The sequence below is a fragment of the Cuculus canorus genome, chromosome 1, assembly GCF_017976375.1.
Source record: "Cuculus canorus isolate bCucCan1 chromosome 1, bCucCan1.pri, whole genome shotgun sequence".
Lineage (NCBI taxonomy): Eukaryota > Metazoa > Chordata > Aves > Cuculiformes > Cuculidae > Cuculus > Cuculus canorus.
The window spans coordinates 12,857,910-12,875,341 of record NC_071401.1 but is presented as its reverse complement, the minus strand read 5'-3'; the positions used below and the strand labels follow the sequence as shown (position 1 = coordinate 12,875,341).

At 43.3% G+C, this 17,432-nt stretch overlaps 1 protein-coding gene across 1 annotated transcript in view; it reads left to right on the top strand.

Annotated features, from left to right (window-relative positions):
- The first annotated feature begins 628 nt into the window (after positions 1-628).
- Positions 629-17,432, top strand: part of FAT3 (FAT atypical cadherin 3) — a 423,022-nt gene continuing 406,218 nt past the window's right edge. The window contains exon 1 of the mRNA XM_054088271.1: positions 629-763. The gene's annotated coding sequence lies outside the window, so the exon portion shown is untranslated. The remainder of the gene's footprint in view (positions 764-17,432) is intronic.

Genomic DNA, 17,432 nt, shown 5'->3' with positions numbered 1-17,432 from the left:
GTGAGGGGGCTGGAGAACAAGTCTTATGAGGAGCAGCTGAGGGACCTGGAGTTGTTTAGCCTGGAGAAGAGGAGACTGAGGGGAGACCTCATTGGTCTCTACAACTCCCTGAAAGGAGGTTGCAAAGAGGAGGGTGCTGGCCTCTTCTCCCAAATGTCAGGGGACAGGACAAGGCGGAATGGCCTCAAGCTGCACCACGGGAGGTTCAGACTGGACATTAGGAAAAAAAAATTTCACAGAAAGGGTCATTGGTCACTGGCAGAGGCTGCCCAGGGAGGGGGTTGAGTCACCATCCCTGGAGGTATTTAAAAGACTGGTAGAGGAGGTGCTCAAGGACATGGTTTAGTGGCAGATGGGAATGGTTGGACTCGATGATCCAGGAGGTCTTTTCCAACCTGGCGATTCTATGATTCCATGATCCCTGGTGCGGGGCATTGGGAGCCCCGGGTGGGCGGCTCCCCTCGGGTACAGAGTTCTGGGGAGCACCCCAGCAGCATCCCAGCTGCACCTCAGCTGCACCCCAGCAGCATCCCAGCAGCACCCCAGCAGCACCCAGCGCCACCCTCCCCGGTGCGAGGCGGTGGGAGCCCCGGGCGGGCGGGGCTGGGGCGGTCCCTCCGTCCCTCCCCGCGCTCCCGGCAGGCTGCGCTGTGCTGGCCGGGCATCGCCCCCTCTTCTCTCCCCTCCTCCAGCCGAGTCCGCGCTTGGGCATGGACACCCGGCGGGGGAGCCCCAGGGGCAGCCCCCGCAGCTGAGCCGGCCGGTGCGTACCCGCTTGGGGCTCGGGGAGAAGGGGCGCGGAGGGGATGGGCGAGAAACTTTCCACGGGGAGAAGGGGGCTGCGATCAGCGACTCGGGAAAACTTCAGCCGCGGGGGTTCGCCTCGGCTCCCTCTGCCCCGCTCCGTGTCCCTCGCATCCCCTTCGCAGCCCTCGGCGAGTCGCGCTCCCACTTTGCCCCGCAAGGTGCAGCGCCGAGCGGCTGCCCCGGGCTCGCAACCGCGCTTTAGGTCGCGGGCAAAAGCCGTGTTTTCATTTCTTTAAATCTTTTTCCCAAGCCCTCCTATATTTTTTTTCTTTAATATTTTTAACGCGGGAGCGGGCGAGGGAAAGAGGGCGCGTGTCTGTCGCTGCTCTTCAGCCGCAGTTGCTCTTGGCTGAGCCTCGGGACTGGCTGCAGCTGCTCGGGATGGGGCGAGAGGGATGTGACCGGAGGACCTGCCTGTTCGTACTTCTGTCTCTCTATCTCTCTATCTCTCTATCTCTCTATCTCTCTATCTATGCATCCCCCCCCCCCCAAATGTTTTCAGAAGGGAAGGCTCGCTTTGCCATCCCCGTTTTTGCAGGCATGTGCGCTGAATGGAGCTGGATGGAGCTGGGGGCAGAGTGTTGTCCTGGGGGGCAGCCGTGGTCTCCCCGCCCCGGGCTCTCCCCGAAGTGTTGTCACCCCCGGGTTGTCCCCGAGGTGGTCGCCCCGAGCGCTTTGCAGAGCAGAGGGTCCCCGTCCCCACCACTCTGCAATGGGACAGTTCTCGGCATCTTTCTCAGCATTGGGGGTTGGAACTAGGTGATCTTTAAGGTCCCTTCCAACCCTAACTGTTCTGTGATCTATGATCCTACAGGACGGAGCTTCGAACCCTGTGTGAGAGCGTGTGTCCGTGTGTGTGTTTGTGCGTGCAAGGGCTGGTGTGTTCCCGGGGTGTGCGTAGGTGGGAAGGTGCTTGGGGGGCACCTGCTCTGGCTGAAGATAGGTTAAATGTGGCTCTCCGAGCTCTGACTTCTGCTGTTAAAGGAAACAATCTATCCTCTCCTGCACACTTTTTAACCCTGCTAGATTATTTGCAGGAGGGAAAGATAGCCATGCTGCTCTGAAAAAAACACATGAGAGCGTTCCTTTTTCCTTTTTTTTATTTTTTTTTTTTGTTTGTGGTGGCTTGATGCACTTGTTTTGTTGTTAGGAGGATTAAGGGTTGGCGAGTGTCCTTAGTCCCAGATCCAATTAAAATAGATGCAAGTAAATGGGACGTAAAGAGAAGTCAGCGCTGGCATCCCGGCAGAGGCACTAAAGCACCAAGGTTGGTTAAAAGGAAGAGGCTCGAGGAAATGAATGTATGCCTTCTTACTCATTTGCTTTCCCTTTGCAGTGCTGTCAGCCTTAGAAAGGTGAATCGTTTGATCAGGGTTTCGCAGATTCTTAACCAATCTCTGTCCTGCAGAAAGAAAGAAAAAAATTGCCTTCTCCACAGGCACAGGCATATTAACCTCTCTCTCATTTAGCAAATGCTTTGCTTTATGAAATCTGGATGAGTTCTTAGTAAAGGAATTAAGAATCAGGGGAAGGTGAGCTATGAGAAATGCAGAGCAAAAGTGTTAGTCGCTGCTGGAACTGTGTGCTTTCACTGAGGTCTATTCCTGATCCGGAGCAATTGTGGGGAGGGTATAAGCATTAGCAGGGAAAGCGGAATAAGTCAAAACAGCCTAGCTAGTTCTTGGCTGTCTTTATTTCTTCCTGCTGACATACAGAGGGCTTATCCTTCAGTTGAGCAACAGTTATTTCTGTTGCTTGGAGAGGACTTGGTGGTGAGTGCGAGGAGAGAGGGAGCGATCCCAAGGAGACAGCTTGTCTTTGGAGAGTGCTGCTGAGAAAGACCTTACAGCGATGATCTTTGTGTCCAAAAAAACACTGGAGTCTTGTTGAGAGAGCCAGGTAGGAGCCAATGTACTGCAGGGCTGGAAACTATGCATATCCCTATGCCTGATCCTTTGGTGGTGCTAGTGCTGTAGGAAATCAGCAGATTGGTTGTACTTGCCTTGATGCAGCAAATCGTACTTTTTCTTTACTTTTACTCCTTTCTCTTTTCTCAAGCTTAGTTCTCAACATAGCATTTGTCGGCATCTTAATGATCATGCTCTGCACTTGTTTGTCGATGGTATGCAGAATGCTTCCTGAACTGTGTTTTAGTTATTGTCTTGTTATCATGTATGTATGGGACTGTGATGGGGTGTGACCTCCACTCCACCCCCTCAGCTTCCCAAAGTGCCATCTTGCTCCATTTCTGACATAAGGACCGTCTATACTACCAGATTATAGTGTCATGATTCCTACCATCAAGTAGTGCTGTTGTGACCTGATGTACCCTGGTTGATGGATTCTGTCAAATACAATGAAGTGAGCAATTAGGAGAGAGTACCAGTGTTTAGCCATTGCTTGTTAGGAGCAGTTTGTAGCTGCTGTTCCACTACAGATGTATTTCTGTGCTGAGTTCTCAAATGTCTTCTGACACATGCCAACTGCATTCATGCCACTTGTATTTACAGACAGATTTTTCTAAAGGACAGAAAGTTGGGTAGGATAAGGTTTGTTTTAGCATGGTGTGCCAATGCAAAACATCATCCATTTGCATACAGGTTTGAATCCTTTACAGTTCAGCTGTGCCTTAAAGTTCTTAACTGTCTGATGAGTATTTGGTTGCTTACGCGGAGGCTTTCACTACTTTTGCCTGCAGTTCATAATACAAAAACTGCTGGCAGTGTTAAGACCTGTGTTGTGCTGGCTGGAAGTCCCAAGGCAGAACAGGCAGGGAATCAAAATTGTTTTAACAGAGGTGAAATCCTGGCTACACTGACTTCAGTGGGAGTTTTGCCATTGATGACAGTGGGCCAGAGCTTCAATCCAGAAGTAGTTCTCCCTTCTTGATGGTAATCCTGATGTATGTTCTAGGGAAGATTTTGCTTTTCTGCTGCCACCCAGACTGTGTCTGCTACTTCAGAGAAGATGTAAGTCTCTTAGGATATCCTGCTGTGCCTTTCACAAGCACAGCATTCCTGGGAAGGAAATCAGGGCAAGTAGGAGTGGAAATAAACTGCCAAGTGTGGACACATGGTGACTGTCTTGTTGCTTGTGTCCCGAGTCATTCCCAGGAACATGGACCAAGCGTTCTTAACTGAGTAACATCAGCTTCTTGAGACTGCGGTGAAGGGAGCTGTCAGTGGTTGCAGCCAGTGCATCCGCTGGTCCCTGTTTATGCATTTGCAAATTATCGGTTTAGTGACAGACATTCAATATGTGAAGCAACAGTACATTCATTAGTTCAATCATACCCCGTGCACACTGAGTTTTCTATCTGTGTGTGTGATGTAGCAAGCTATTCTCAGAGACACTTCATATATTCAGCATCTGGATAAGTTTTTATGTTAAATGACAGCGACAAATAGGGAGTATATAATACTTTTTTACCACATGGAAGGTGTGCAGTGCGGAATATCAGAATTTGCATTTAATCAGTGCCGGCTGAAAGCTGGCTGGTCCAGGTCATGGCTGTGTAATAAAACTGGTCTTTTCAACAGGAATGCGTTGTTTCAGTTTATTATAGTCAGTGGCACAGACGAACATTGTTAATGTACAACAAAAATGTTGACTGGGATTGAGGTATTTGGATGTGTCTGCTATTTTTTTTTATTTTTATTTTTAGAATGGAAACACTTTGGTGTTTCTAATTCCAGTGCAGCCAGTTTTCTTGTATAGTGCATTCTTTTACCATGCATTTACCCCAGACTTTTAGGTATTTTGCTTGTCTATGACAACAAAAGGAATGAAAACAAACTAATGTGGAACTGAGTAGCCTGTCTTCCATGTGCATCATTAGGTCTTTAGTTTAAGGGACTTAAATAAGAACAGTTATAATTTATACCTTGTTAGTATCTCTTAGCTTGTTTGCTGTAAGAATTTGTGCATCTGAAACAGAACAGTCCTAATTATTATTTAATTTAGTAAAGTGTGTTGGACTCATTTTGTCCCAGTATAAAAAGTAGATAGACATTGTAACAGGCATTGAATCAGATCCGGAAGTCATACTTGATAATGTTAAAATCTGGATAAGTGTGGCAATGACAAGTAGGCTTTGGACCCTATTAGTGCTGTGAGGATGCAAGAGATGGCAGTGCTGTGAGGAGGAATCCAACCAAATGCCACTGAGCTGCTCTGAGATCTGCACAGACTTCCAACTTGTGGGTTTGTTGGGTTTTTTATAAGTGCAGTTCAAAGAGTTGATGATAGCCATCAATATTCTTTGCCTTGTGTATTTTCTAAACCCAAAAGACCACATTCTCTTTAGTGCTGGTGCTGAGCTGGGAGCTGAAGGCAGGACTTGCTGGATCTGAGACTAGAATATTATTTATGTGGTGGTTTGGGAGAGACACTATTCTTAGCTTTTTTTTTTTTTAACTTCATATGAGAACTGCAAAGTACAGAGGCATTTTGGGTGAAATTAGTGTTCGTGGGATTAGTAACAAGGCTACCACTGATGTGAAAAGCTCCTGATTTTACTTTTTTTTTTTTTTCTTAATTCGCGAGCAGAGCAGACTTTTATATGAGTGGTGTAGGGTGGTTTTGTGTTGGAAAATTCTCCATTGTCTTATTGAGCTGTTGTTGATTTTACTGCTGATCTTGGTATGTGAGCCTGGCTACTATAATAATTATACCTAAACGTGTCTGTGCCTGTACTGCCCATCATCCACAGTTAATCAAAACATGGACCCTGCAGGCACTTACAGCAAGTTAACACAAATGAAAAACACCAGTGGCTTTGCCTGGGAGAAAAAAATATTTTATTTCTTTCTCCTGGATGACACCCCTAATTGTATGGCTTTCAGTATGTGCCTGTAACTTCCTTTGACATCAGTAAGCATTGCCTTGGCCATTACATGTGTGCCAGTGCAGCCTAACCTCTCCTACTGGCTCGGTGGTGCTGCCCCTCTGCTCTTATAGAGTCCATGGTCTGTCCTGTTGGTGTAGAGCTGGTCAGAAAGATGCAGCAACACATGAGGTGGCTCCTTTGGGCTGAAATTTTTCTTCCTTCCCTACTGTCTGAGTGGATTTCTCTCTGCTTTAAAAGGCACCTGTGATTTTTTTCTTTTAATTTTTTTTTTTTTTTTAATTTGTAAATGGCTTTAGCATCCCAACCTGAGATCTGTTGGGCTTCCCAGGCAGGTGGCCATCAACAGGCTGAGTTAAGCCACTTCTGTCTTCCGTGAAGCTGGTGGTGGCGCTTAAGGCTGACTCTAAGAGTGGTTCTGGGCCATTCAGGGCGCTTCTTAAAATCTACCCGGCGGCATTTCCAGCTTCTTAGTCTCATCCTGTAGAGTATCTGTGGAGGGGAAAACAGTTTTGATGACTTCCTGTAGTGCTGGTCAGAAATGGTCTATCACCAGCCCTGGAAATGCACAACACAACTTGTCTCTGCTTGCACTGTGCAAACTGGCTGTAAATAACATTTCTTCTGTGTCTTTGCAGACTTCAAAGTTTATTCCAGCTGTTGGAGGGTAGCTGCAAGTTTAATTGTAGCTTCAGGACTTGAGCTAAATCAAAATCCAAACAATCTGATAAAAATTACAGCCACTTGAATGTTGTCAAAGGTTAAAAGTGAGCCCTCTTCAGAATAACTATTAATGTTTTACATCTTAAAATAAAGGAGCTTATTAATATTCCTAAATAACATTGAACATAACATTACATTTTTGCCTTCAAACCATCTGAGCACTTCTCATGATAATGCAGATTAAATTTAGTGACAAGTGCATATAATGACAGTATAAATGCCAGTTTTGCTATCAGATATGTTGCAGTGGTATGTTTTTAATATTAAACATGATTATGTGCCATATTGCTTAAACAAATCACGGCACCCAGAGTCTTAGGAAGATGCCTCTGTGTTCTGCCACAGGGTGAAATAATTTGTTGACTCTTCATATTTAAATGATTAGTTAATAATTTTGACATTTACACGCCTGGGGTAGGTCGTTTTGGTTGGGGGTGTTTTTTCCAAGCTGGTGTTTGAAATTCTTTCATTTGTATTCTCGAAGTGGCAATTAAATATCAGCAGCTCATGCTGTGGTCAGGTGAATTCAGGTGCTGCTTGCATGGCTGCATCTCCGTGGTGTGATTGCGTGCAAGGTGGAGTTGCCAGCTTGTGTTTTATTGGGATGACCTAGCTTTATGGATTTTCAGTGCAGTGCGTGCAATGGACACACCAGCAGTCAGTAAACCCTGAGCTGAGTCTTCATGTGGTTGTTTTTCCAAAGGCTTGTTGTGATAAATTTTAGTCAAAATTCTAACACCACTATGTGTTCACTTTTCAGATCTTCAACGGAGCATAATTGTTGGTTTCCTTTGGAAAAGCCCAGCTTTTTCCTTTGTTCTTGCATTTTGGAGAGAATGTAATCTTCTGTTCCTGCTTTGCTCTTGATAGTGGATGTCTATAGTTTTATAGTGGCCAGACCTAGAAAAAGACTGCTAACCAGAAGGAAATGTTCCTCTGGCAAAGAAGCTAGAGGATTGGGTGAAAGAACAGTAATAATAACTATTACTTTCATTATTATAAGCTAGAGGTTTTCATTCAGGGCCAGGATGCAAACAGAATGAAAAGGCAGCTAGGCTAAAAGGCTCCAATTTTATTGGATACTGAATAGCTGGAGGATGACATGAGGGGTGGTGCAGAATGAGGGGCAACGTGCTGGTAAAGCATCCTAGCACCTCTGCTTCTTCCAAGAGCTGGGAGGTTGGACAATGCTGGAATTCTTGCGAGTTTTCATGGAGCGGGCCAGCTTTAAAGTTTTGCTACTGACCTTCCATGTGTGGACACCGGTCTCACCAAATGATGTGTGAGCTTTGGATCACCTCTTATGTGTCGGACGGGGCTTTGTTGGCTTGCCTTGCTGTCCTGCAGCAGGCTGCTGGCCCGCTTCCCTCTGCTTCACACGGCAGTGTCTGTTTGGGAGGTTCTTTACACAGCATGGTTTGTGCAGGGAATATTTAAAGATGCCCACAAGGTTCCTTTGGTGTGGTTTATTGCATTAGTAAGAAGCATTGTGATACAGATCATTAGGACATGAAGGATATGGAGATGTTGGAGCGGGTACAGAGGAGGGCTACAAAGGTGATCAGAGGGCTGGAGCACCTTCCCTACGAGGACAGGCTGAGAGAGTTGGGCTTGTTCAGGCTGGAGAAGGCTCGGAGGAGATCTTATAGCGACCTTCCAGTACCTGAAGGGGCTACAGGAAAGCTGGAGAGGGGCTATTCGTAAAGGCTTGTGGGGATAGGACCAGGGGGAATGGGTATAAACTAGAGAGGAGCAGATTTAGACTGGACATTAGGAAGAATTTCTTCACTATGAGAGTGGTGAGACACTGGAACAGGTTGCCGAGGGAGGCTGTGGATGACCCATCCCTGGAGGTGTTCAAGGCCAGGTTGGATGGGGTTTTGGGCAGCCTGATCTGGTGGGATGTCCCTGCCCATGGCAGGGGGGGTTGGAACTGGATGATCTTTAACATTCCTTCCAACCCTTACTATGCTATACTAGACTATGATGATACTATGATGACTATACGCAAATATTCTTTGTGATTTTGCAGCCATATCATGAGTTCAGGAGTAAATGATGAGGCATGTACACTGCTGACAGGGCTTTGAGAACTGACTCTCACCAATACATGATGTGTCTGCTTGGCGATGGTTTGTCTTTGGGCGAATTTACACAGTGAAGTTTAGCTGCATTCATGCTGGGGTCCTTGTCCTGAGTTTGCACAGTGCATGCTAGGGCTTTGCTTTGGAGCAAGCTAGCAGGTAATGTAGATGTTAAGAGCTTGAAGAGTCTTGCTGGAACTGAAGCCTCTGGTGATTCTCTGCAGATTAGTAGAGTTTAGGGGAAAAGATCTGTGTACTACGCTAAAGCAGCAGGATACAGTTTTCTTTCTTTCCCTCTGCATCCTCAGCTGTATGCAGATGCTCCTTTCCAGAGCTGTTTCCCTCTGCTTGGAATTGTTTAGTGACACAGTTAAAATGACTCTTGAATGTTAATAAATATCAGTTGATCCACTGCTGACTTCTTGAGGCGTTGGGCGTGAGAATGGAAAGACTGAGGCCAAGTGGAAGGGAGGAGAGAGGGGATTTCAAGATGACTAAGGAGTGGATAGGGATACTTCCTAGTCTGGGCATGGGTTAATGAACATTGAGGAGCAAAGGATGGGAAAAGAAGCAGTAGGTGGGTGCTGATTTCTGATAGTGGCGACTGAGTAAAGTAAAATGGAAGTTTTGCAGTACTGGACTGTGCTGGACATGTGTTTGGGGAGAGGGAGAAAGACAGATGGAGTTTCAGCTATATTAGCTTTTACTTTTACTGGTTTGGAGTTTTTGTTTTTTTTTTTTTTTGCATCTTGGATATCAAGAGATCTTCAGCATGGCTAAAATAATGTAGTTAATGTTGTTGTTTGGTGTTCTTAGGTAGACAAGCCTAAAATGTGTTTTCAGACTGTTTTTCATTACCTAACTGTACATACAAGCATAAAGTGTGTCTACACATCAGTTCTGGCAGACCATGATGATCTGACTGAGACCAAGCCAGATTTGAATTTCAGACTCTTATCAAAAAGTGTTCATATCTTTGGACATGTTGTTTCCCCTGTGTTATTGGTTTGTTGTTTTATCTGTATAAATTAAAATGATAAAAGCAAATTTACTACCTATTCCCAGAAGCTTTGATTAAGTTGCTGTTATGGCAGACAAAAACTAAAGGAGCGTGTTTATTGCAGAAATTCACGTCATTTCTCTTAGTAACTCTTCTGAGAGATTTACTTTTGGCTTCATAATTTCTCTGCTGTGCAAGTACATTTTAGCCAAAGTGTTTATAAAATTAGTATTCCATCACTCCTGCAGATGGAACAGATCTATCACAGTCCGCTTGCAGTGTACACCCTGCAAGGGGCTAGTTTGCCCAGTGTACTGTCTTAGCTTACATCTGCATCTAGAGGGTCATTGGCAAGAGAGAAATCTGAAGCATCCTGCAGTGATCTCCTCTTGTGCGTATAATTTACCTATGCCTTTTATGTCAAAAAAAGAGAGCTGAGCCTTTTGCATCAGAAGGAATTTGTCTTGTGACTGATGCATTACTGGAGTCTTAGAAGCATCCTTATCTATTTGTGAAGTCCTGTTGGATGTGTCAACCCTGCATCTTGAGGGTTGCTCAGGTATCACTTGCAGGACCAAAATTGCTCTCTAACAGCCAGAGGCCCTCCACAGAGTCTGGACCTTGTGAATCCAAGTACATGTGATGGCCAGTGGTGCTCCCAAGCTGCTGGGGTCTTGCATGGCAGCTACATGCAAAAGGCAGGCATGGCATTGAGCTTGTTATGGCTGCAGAGCATGCTCTGCTCATGGCCATTCTTGCAGATGCCCCTCAGGGGTTATAGGGAAATATGCACTAGCTTTAATAGGAATCATTAAGCAGAAATTATGTAGGTCATTATCCTGTATGGAGTGGGAGTTCTTGTGCAGCGGTAGCGTACACTGAGGATTGTGGCTGTTACTGTGGTATATCCTTACAGAGTCTAAATAATGTTGCTTTTATGTGCTTTAAAGTTGTTCATAATGGGATTGGCCCCCTTCAGGATGTACTTTATGCGTGGGCTATCTTTATTATACTGACGACATAACTATATTTTGTTGTCAAAGGTTAGCAGAAGTCCTGGTTTGTACTGTCCTCTTGGTTGAGTAGTTATTGGCATTCATGGAGTCATTTTCAATCCACCATAGTCAAGCTGAGATTAGAATCTGTTTCTTTGGATTTCAGACAAAAAGAATAGAGACTTCTTCTCGAGAATGTTCGTTTCCCTGCCAGTAGAGGCTGGATGACTTAATCTCTGCATATATCAACACGTTGATCAAGTTTCACAGCAAAGTATCCAGGGGTAACTATAACAAATATTTAAAACTATAAGCCTAGGTTGTAATTTAAGGCCTTGCTTGGTTATACAGTTCTGAGTGTAATGGGAGTGACAGCTCAGGGCTGGATTTTAGGGTAGCTTTATCTGCAGTAATATACAGCTGTAGGTCTATTAAAAGAGCCTTCCAAAGCCAGAACTGCCTGTGGCATGGCATTTGATCAAATATGCCTTAATAAAATCATGATGAGGTTCCACAAGAAAAAAATGCAATCTTTGAGATTATCACCCTTTCCGATACCTTTTAAGAAGTTGTAGGGCTGATATACTGTGAAAATTAGAAAGTTGGGTTAAATTTGGACATGTTTCCTGACTGGGAGATGTGACTGGTTGGTTTGTTCTTTCCTTTCTTCTCTTTGCGGAAGGCTGAAGCTCATTTCCTGGGTGGAGATGGGAGCAGAGCCCTTTGCAAAGTGGCTCTCTGAGATGCTGCTATTTACAGAGCAGGATTTTAAAGCCAGCCGGCATGCTGAGCTGCATGGCGTACATTGCACCCCTGGTGCATCTAAGAGGAAGCAGTAGGTTGTCAAGATCTAGATGCAGAAATGCCATAGACTATTTATCTCTTTTTTTTCTGTTGCTGCTTGGAGCCTTTCATTTGAAGTAATGTTATTTTGTAATGAGCCAAACAAAACCACAGAATTAAGCTAAAACCACACTAGACTGTGGGTTTTAAAACTATTAGTCAATCTGTTAATTTGAAAGAAAAACCTTTTCCTAACTTGCATTCGTGGTCTGATTCTTTTTTAGCTGTCATCATCTCTTCCACAGTCAGTCATGAGTTGTCTTCGACGCTGGATCACTGAGACAATAGCAGGAGTGAGAAGTGTGGGTTTTACCACCATTTCCAAACCTAATAAGTCTTTCCTTGCTAAGTTTGGACTATGAATAAGGCAGACTTCGTTGCTGGCTCTATTGTGAACTTAAAAAGGTTTGGCATCCTCTGTAGTATCCAGAATTTCAAATCCAGCCAGAGATGTTCACTTAGTAGTTATGGAATGAAGAAATCACTCTGCAGGCCAACACTCATCCCAAGGAAACCATTTTGCTATCCTTATCTATGTGCCAGAGTACTTCCCACTAAAACGAGGAACTGAAAAGCAGAAACCCTGGAACACTAACAAGTTTGGCAATATTTCCCATATTCATTTGGAGAGAGATGCTGCTGCCCATCACCTTCAGTTCTTGTATAGTACAACTCTGAAATCTTTGGGGTCAAGATTTCAATGCAACTGTTGTCCAGGTGGGCTTGTCTCACCCTTAGCAATATTTCCCAAAGCTGTATCTCCTAAGAAGGGATTTGTAACAAACCCTCATACTTTATTTAAATGGACAGACTTGTGCTCTATTTGCAGCGTTACTGCAGAGACAGGGGTTTCTGGTTTGTTCTAACGACAGCTTTCTCTGTTGAAAAACATTTAAGTCTATCTTGGTATTTAGTGTGTGGGTGTTTCAGAGGATGAACCTTTAGAATGAGGGAGCTTATCGAGCATTTTGATAGGAATGACTGATAATGAGTCAAAATGCTGCTAAACGGCCCTGAACTGCTGCTATCAGGTATGGTCTTGCTGAGAGCTTCGCAGACAGCATCTTCAGGAGGCTTGATTGCATTTATCTACTGGGAACGTGGCTTTAGCCTGCAAACATGTTATTTGTTTCACTGATAAATAGTAAAAGGTTTCATGAGGAAGGACAGCATCCTAACTTACTGCTATTTTAGAAATGAAGGAATCAAGGCAGAGGCAGGATTTACTCCTTGACCACAAAAAGGTTGGGTGAGATACAAGACCTAGCTGTCCTCAAATTTTAGGTGAGCTGCAGACTGTGCTCAGCAGTGCTGCCTAAGAGGAAGATGACACTACAAGGTAGTTGTGTGGTTTTGTTGTGGTGGGAACTGTTCTATTTAATGTGATAGTATAGAGTTGGTGGACCTGGAATGGGCTTGGTGTTACTGCAGAGCCCTAAGCTCCCTTTGTGTGGGGCATAACCCTCTTCTCCGTTTCACCATAGGCTGGCTGAAACACCACTTTGATTCATTTAAATCGATATCTAATGTCGTACTGGTTTTGGCTAGGATCAGAGGAACACAGAGATGGGTGTAAGATGTTTTGCCTCCGTATTCTTCTGCTGCCATCTTTTTTTTTTTTTTTTTTTTTTTTCCTGCTAATCCAGCATGGTTTGAATTAAGAATCATCTACTTTTTCTCTGAAAGCTTTGTGATTTCAATCTTTCGGACTGTCTTTCCTCTTGTCATTTTACTTTATCTTGTGCTGTCTTGGACTGTCCTTGTGCAGAGTGTGCATGTAGGTCTATAGCAAAGAACATATAAGGGAAGAGACCTAAGAAGAAGAAATCCCAGTTTGTCGTCTTGCTGCTCCCGAGTCCCTCTACCATTGCAAGACCTGGCAATGTTCTTGTCCGTGCTTTGCGTGAGCTTGGCCCAGCTCTGTCATGGTAACAAGGTAAGGATCAGTCAGTTAGGATGCTGTGCATGTTGGTCTAACTCAAGATTTCCCTCCTGCTCTTCCCTTTTCTTAAAGAGACGCTAAATATCAGTGTAATAGTAATTAAGTAGTATTTCTCGAGAGAAAAGAGATCCAAATGAGCCTTGATAGAGGGGCAGTTTATCTTAGTCCAGGCTCTGAACTGGTGCCCCTCCGTGAAGAAGACCGGTCTCCTGGGCTTCTTACCATCAGCAGAGATGGAGATAAATGAATTCCACATAAGAAAGGTCGCCACAGCAGAGGCTCCCGCTATGGTTAATGAGAAGCACCTTCAGGTGGGATTGTTTCCTTCTTTCTTTCTCAGATATCTGGGAAAGCACTTGGGATGCGTGATTCATGTGGCTTTTATTGATTGCAGTCGCAGTGGAGTTGACTAACTTAGATTAGATATGTAACTTCTAGCTGGCTGAAATCTGCCCCACATATAATCTCGGTGGGTTCAGTAACCTCCAGTAGTGCCACCACACTAGTGTACATTACAAAAGGATATTGGTGAAAGAAAAGGGTAAGAAAAGGTCTTTTTAACTTGAAGACTCAGGATAGTTAGCAGTTGCTAATGTGCTTTGCTGGAGATATCTGCTCTTGAGAACATGTGGGTGTTGTGTGTTGTGAAAGTAGTTTTGGATGAAAGGTCTTGACAAAGGTAAGCATACTTACAGAAATTCTGTAGTTGGGAAGCAGCAAACAGAAAAGTAAAAACAGTAGAAATTAGAAAAGAAAGAAATTTCCATTAATGTCTGTCTTTTGTGGTAGTGAGTAGGTCAGTGAGCTGAAAATGACCCTAGACAGACTTGCAGTTCTCACAGAGAGAGGTTGGAAGAAAGATGCTGAAGCGGAGGCAGTGATTTTAATCAGCGGTTGATGCTGTAAAGCTAAGAGTACTGGATATATAGTCAAAATTGCAGAAAACATCTTATATTCTGATTTTGGAAATAATGATAAAGCTAGTGTCAGTCCTGCATTCCCACACAGAGATAGGCAGACCTGTTGTCTTTGGGGTTTGTGTATGGAGAGACTAAAGGAGATTAATTGAGGCTGTGCAAGATTATTCTCTTGTACATGTGACTGCTGACTTTGGTGCAAGGCACAGTGTCTCTGTGTGTCCCATGCAAGGCAAACCATACCGCTGCGTGGGTGGTGGACAGACTGTGAGACCTCCCTACACAGGGCTGTGGTCACGGTGTGTGCACAGGAATCGAGGTGCTCTGGTTTTGGGACCTGCGGATAGCAGTTTGCATGATGAGCCAGTGACGACACCAATTCCCTCTCCTCAGTGAACACAAGGGTAAGAGTCCAATTATTTTGCACATAATGAGGAGGTCACTGAAAGAGAAACTGGAGTTTGGCAGGGCAAAATGGAAGTGTTCTCGTGCTTCCATTTTGCACTGGGATACCTCATTATTTAGTTGTGTGGTTATGAATGAAGTTCTGGCTCTTGCAGTTTTAAGTGCTTGAAAGGAGTCAGCAATCATTGTGGTATATCTGGAGTTCACGTAGGGTTAGAGTAAGAAAGGGTTGCTGGAGGGGTTACAATATAGCTTAGCTTTTTTGGAAACATCCTAGGACTAATGAAACAGGAGAGTAGTTCATGGTTTGGAATATGAACGTGTCGATGTAGACACGATGTAGAATAAGTGTGAAATCTGTTGGTAGTAACCATCCCTTTTTTTTTAAGGAAGAAAAATTTGATGAAAAACTTCAAGCCTATCTACACAGACTTCTGCTTATTAAGTGAAGGATTAAAATAGTGATATTTCAATCAAGAAAACTTGAAACAACTTGGAGAACTTCAGTGTTGTTGCACATGGATGAGATGCTGTTTAAGTGACAGCAGTGGCTGGGATATGCATTGGTACTGGTCAGCCAAGAGTGCTCTGGAACTGACTGGTGGTTACAAAGCTGCAGGAGGAGACTTGTCAGCATTCTGGGGAGCCCAGTCTACTTATTCAGTGTAAAATACGGTGGCAAATCTTAAGTGATCCATTGCTCTGAAAATGCTTTGGAACCTCTATATTTTTACTTATTTTTGTTTGGTTGCTTTGACCAAAAAGGCTTTTCACCCAAATGGAATTGTTTTGTAACGTTTTAAAACATAAGCCTGTACTCCAGTTTTCCAACTCCTCCAATTTTTTTTTTTTTTTATTATTCTTTAGGGGAGAACGTGGAAAAGAAATAAGAAGAAGTGACTGTTGTATGTTGAAAGCTGTAGTAGTTCTCCAAACCATTTAAAAAACTTTAATGAACTTGAATGGGAAAAATTAATAAAATATGTGTGTGCATGCACAGAATTAGCAAACATTGTCAAATAATTTTCCATCCTTTTATATCTTTATAAATTTACTTAACGTGGAAAGAGAGAGCGTGAGCAATGTACCTGTTTAGTTTTCATTTTGATGAAGCTCTAGATTGAAAGAAGATGAAGTTATAAAAATGAAGTGCTTCATAGCATTGATTTCTCTAGACGCTAACAAGGCAGAATTTGAATGGAGATGACAACAGAGTAATGTCTCTGTGGAGTCAAATGCCAAATTACAGAAAATGTAAATAAATTAACTGAGTCATCCTGTTACTTTGCAGGCTTAAGAAGTTAAACAATTTCTGGAGTCTTCTAGAGGTATGTATAGTAAAACTAGGAATGCAGTACTAAAGAGATACGACATCGTAAAATAATTTCTTGGTGTATTACAGGATTATATTTTGGAGCAGATAGTTTCAGAGAGTAAATAATTATTCAATAAGTATGCAGTTGTATTGTGGAATCAGTTCGCAGGAGTAATGAAAGTCAACCCGCAAAATGACTGGGGCTGAAAGGCAAGTTTAGTCTTTTTCAAGTTATTAAATGAATCCATAGAAGTGTTGGGATAAATCCAAGTTATAAATTAAAGGAATGATTAGAGGTGTGGATGTGGCTCCATTGCCTCCAGAGCAGCGTGGCAGTCTGTCTCTGCCATAGGATCTTGTTCCTGCAGCCTGTCCTGTGGAGGATTTTAAAACTACCTCAATGCACAGCTGTCTGAAAATTACCTTGATATTTTGGAGTGTCATATTTGGACGTCTCAGTGGCTTTGTTAGTTGTAATGAGTTTACAATAAAAAGTATGTGCCTTTTCCTTTTCGTTTCTTTTTCCCCCTCTTCATCGGTGTTTTGTGTTCAACGTGGGCTAGTGGCATCCAGCTGGAAACATCCCTAATCTCACATGGCATTAGCTTCCTTAGGCTAGATGCTCCTGCATCAGGTTTTTGTTTCCCTCTTGTAAGCATTAAAGTATGTTTGTGCAAAAACATTGGCTTTAGAGGATAGTGCACAAATACAACTGAAAAGCTGGCCTAAGGAAACTCTGGTACATGATGAAGCTGTCTGAGAGAAATTTTAGCTTTACTGTAAAATCTCAGCCTAAAATTGAAAGGGGAAAATACTGCTTGCAATGTACCTTGGTGTGTTCATGAAAATGAGGCAAGCACAACCGGAGTCAGTGATATTGTTAGTTTTATATCACAGCTCCAGAACAGTGTTTCACTTCAGGAGAAGAAGTTATCATCAGCTCAGTGGATAAAGAATAGTTATATTATGTGCTTTGGTATAGATATTATTTTGGTGTAGTATGGGTATTTCTAATACAAGTCCGTGTTGCAGGTAGGTAGAAGTCTTCTTTCCTGTCTGTGATTTCTGTCTGGTTTTGCCTTTTGTAGTTTTAGGAAGGTGGTGGGTGAGAAGAACTCCAAAATATATTTGGGTTATTTTTTTCTATCTTGGAATTTGTACTGTAAAGGTATATTCTAGAAGTTGTGATCCAGTCATCGTTGGAATTAATTTTTAAAGACTTTTTTTTAAATTTTGTTTTTAGGAGATTGAAGGTTTTTCTCTTTATTTCCCTGTTTAATAAAAGTAATGAAAAACCATCTCGTGTGCCTTTTCAAAATGTTGGATTTTCTGATTTAGCATCTTCACTCTATACATCCGGTTTAAGTTCAGAGGAGGCAGGGAGCTGACTTTTGGGACTGTTTTTTTCCTGTTTCTGGGTACTCCTCAGATTAATATTATATTTTTGTTACTTCCTGGAAATAGAAATACAGAGAAATGATACACCTATGCAGAAGTAATATCCATCTATGAGGAAGTGAACAGAAAAAGTATGTATCCTGCAGAAATAGAATAT